The 4,083-nt window shown below is 33.5% G+C and overlaps 1 pseudogene; it reads left to right on the plus strand.

The window, feature by feature from the left end:
- LOC107615838 overlaps positions 1,118-4,083 on the plus strand; it is a 4,104-nt pseudogene continuing 1,138 nt past the window's right edge.

The raw sequence follows: 4,083 nt of genomic DNA on the forward strand, positions 1-4,083 counted from the left end.
TCATAATTCAGAGATGGCAAGGAATTGTTGCATTAATCGACGCAAAATCCAACGATAATACTTCATGCAAAATCTGACGATTTTCAGCAAATTTCTTATAATGTATAACAAAAAAATGTTAAAAAATCTCATTTTAAATCATATAAATTTATATTTTTTTAATAATTTTTTATCTAAATATAATTTTAAATCATATTTATTTATTATAATTTAATTTAATATAATAATATTAAACATAAATTATATTAACACAAATTTATTTCTATCCAAAATTAATTCTTTAAAATTATTTTTATTCAAACTTCTATTTGACAAACAACAATTTAAATACACACTTAATTGATTAGTCTTTTACTGGGCTTCATTAAAAAGCATTACATCAAAATTAAAAGGAAAAATATAGGATACCAATATACTATTCGCCAATTTATTATTAACAATAATTAATTATTATATTTTAATTACAATTAGCATTGAATTGACCTAAATTAATTAAAAATTTAAATTATCAAAATTTGTAACTGCCTAAAGGAGAACTGCGACATGCCATTCATCTCACCTATCTCCGATAGCGACGTGAATGTATGAATGAGTCACTCGCCTCTGCGTCCTCCCTCGCCTCGGCATTAGTCGGCATTACATCCTCTTCCTCCACCATTGTTGTCCCTACTCGAGACGTAAATGTACGAATGAGTCACTCGTCCCTGCATAACATATAATGTACCTCTACAAATCGAACGGTCCGATTTGTGTGTTTCTAGAAATCGGACGGTCCGATTTCTGCAATTCTAATAAATCGGACGGTCCGATTTCTACTTCTCTAGTTAAACAATTCCACATTTAAGTATAACACTCCAACAATCTATATTTAAAAAAAACATCGTTACCACTCCAATATTAAAAATAAAAAGTTCCTTATTTTCACACTTGAGTTTATGTACTCTGTCCTCTCTCTCGTACCCACCCAACTGTCACTGTATACTTCACTACTCTCATTGAGTCATTGTACGAAATCGTGTAATAATTATAAGATTAAACAAATACAAATAAATAAATAACTCTTTTTCTCCCGTGAAAATGAAGCAGCTTTGGAGGTTATAAATAGGGGGAGGTGGGGAAGCAGGATAATCACCAAAACCAATACTCTCATCTTTGAATATCCATCCTTCTTTGCCATCTCTATACATCTCTTTTGAGTTCTCTCTCATGGCTACTAAGCATTCCCTAATGACCATCCTAAACAAAAACGTGCAGACTCAGAGCCCATTAACCATGTCTGATGAGCAGATATTGGAGCAAATATACTCAACCCATGTCCACTCTGACACCAAATTTGACGTTCAGTCTCTCTTCACTCTCGTTGACAACACCCTTAAGCGTTCCACCTCCATTGTTGACAACGTTGTCCAGGTACCACTCTTTACTCTCCCTCTCATCATTCTTTACTCAATCTCCTTCAGATACACTTTCTTCTGACTCTTCATTTTATTTACAGGGCTCCAAAACAAGCACCGTTGAGCTCCACGCAGAGGATAAGAACGCCGAACCTAATTTCAACTCACCACTTTGTACCCTCAAACAAATTTCGCACGAGGTCACTCTCATTTTCTCACAAGAATAAATAAACTAAAACATATATGTAGCATATATCAACAGAAAAGTAGCAAAAAATAATGTTCATTATCAAAGAGAAGTAAACATAATGTCATAAGTCATAACCACTACTACTCCACTAGTAGGATATATGATGAAGACTCAACTATATGACTATATGTTATTTTAACATAGTATAAGTATATTTTTTTGGACAAATTTTTATGTTTTTCCGTTAAAATTTATTTTTTACTTAATTTATACTAATAAAAAATATAAGAGACACGCATCGGATATGAGAGACAGACATCATGAAAAAGGTTTAATTTAGAGATACTCTTTGCGTCCAAAAGATTTTCTAAAATATTTGGACAAATCAAATGCACATTCCAAAGAAAAAAAATTATTAGAAAATTTTCACCGAGTTAAGAGAAATAAATAAGTTTTCAATTAGTACATTTTTAAGATGAAAAATATTATATTACTAATAAAATTTATTTTTAATTTAAATTTTATTTTTAAAAATAAAAAATTAATGATTATTAATTGTAATTGTTTAAAGTTGGTTGGATAAAAATTGTTTAAACATATTTTTCCTGCTAAAAATATCGGCCCCGAACTCTGTGGAAAACAAATTGACCTCAACAGCAAAAAAGTGAAGAAAAAAAAAAGATAAAAAAGAAACATTTATCGATCTTGGGTATATTTCAATGTGATAGAGTTTCTAACAGTAAGGTGATTTATTGTGGCAGATGTCTTGCAAACCTCCGGGTGAGGAAATTGCTCACAAGACCACAGTTGCCATTCTCAACAAGCTCTCAAACTATGAGTGGGACGCAAAAGCGGTTCTCACACTTGCCTCTTTCGCTCTCGAGTACGGTGAGTTTTGGCTGCTGGCTCAGCAGCAGCCAACAGATCTTTTGGCCAAGTCAGTGGCAGTGCTTAAAAGAGTACCGCTACTGGCAAGGCCAGCCGCGGTGCAGAAGCACCGTGAGGCCATCATCGAGCTCAACAATCTGGTGAAAACAACATTGCAAGTGATTGAGTTGATCTTTGCTTTGGAGAAGCTCACAAGTTACGACACTAAAGATGTGCCTGCTTTGTTGCCTGCTATTGAGCAAATCCCCGTTGATGTATACTGGTCTATCATCACTGTTGTGGCCATTGTTACTCAGATTGATTGCCTCACCACTCAATCGTACGTATGAAAATAGATTATGATTTATTAAAATGTTATAGTGAACTTTGCTGCTTAATTAATACGTAGAATAATGTGCTTATATATATTTGGTTGGTTTCAGAGAGCATAAGCAGGAACTGTCCCACTATGGTCAAAAGATCAACATCATCCTTAGCAAACTCAGGAAGCAAATCACTCTCTGCAATCTATAAGTAATAAAAAAATCTGAACCTAAAACTGGAATGAGCAAAATCCGTACAATAATGAAACCTCGTCGTAAAAAACCAACTAGAAATTTGCTGGGAAATATGATGACTAATCATGATGCACAGTAGACAGATATGACTCATTACAAGAAATTATATATCTTTTAAGTACATACTTTTCGATCTATTAATAAAAACAAAAAAAAAGTAAAAATATATTTTTTTATTATAAAAATAACAATGAAACATCATTCACTTTTTTTTTTATGGTTAAGTACTGGCCATATTGTTTAAAAGTGCTGGTCCTAGACTTTTTTTTTAATAATATATCAAAAAAATGATGTAAATATAGTTTCTTATTCTTTAGCAGTTTAGCCTCATTTTTCGCTGGTCAGATGATATGAACAATATAATTGAATAGTAACATATAAAACATTATTCTAACTTTAATCAAGTTGAATGCAATGTTACATCCTCCTTGACATTTTGTTGCCTAAACTAAACAGGTGGACATCAGTGTAATAAAGAGGAAGAATGTGTACTTGATCATATCCACCCTTGACATCACGGATGAAGAAATCTCAGTTCTGAGGCCAGTTTATGATTACACCAAAAGTCATGATCAGTACAAGATCGTGTGGATTCCGGTGGTGGAAACGTGGACGGAGCAATTGCGGAAGAAATTCGAGGCTCTGATGACAAAGATGCCATGGCTTGTGGTTACGCACTTTGGAAGCATTGCAGGGTACAAGTACATCAGGGAGGAGTGGCATTTCAAGAAGAAGCCTTTGGTTGTGACGCTGAACCCTCAAGGCAAGGTGCTTCACTCCAACGCCTTCTATCTCATCCATGCCTATGGAATGAAGGCCTTCCCCTTCACCATTGGCGATCAAGAAAGGATTGACAGAGAAATTCATTGGGTTAGTTATGTTGTCGGCGATGTTCACCCCGCGGTAACTGCCTGGGTAAGTAATAAATGTTATGAAATCTTTTTTCTTTTTAATAATTTAAACAGAAATATGAATGATTAGTGTTTGTGGTTATGATAAATACCTTGACTAAACAGTTTTAGCAACATTAAAATTAAAGTGATAGTTTTTTTAT

Source organism: Arachis ipaensis, chromosome B09, assembly GCF_000816755.2.
Source record: "Arachis ipaensis cultivar K30076 chromosome B09, Araip1.1, whole genome shotgun sequence".
Taxonomy (NCBI): Eukaryota; Viridiplantae; Streptophyta; class Magnoliopsida; order Fabales; family Fabaceae; genus Arachis; species Arachis ipaensis.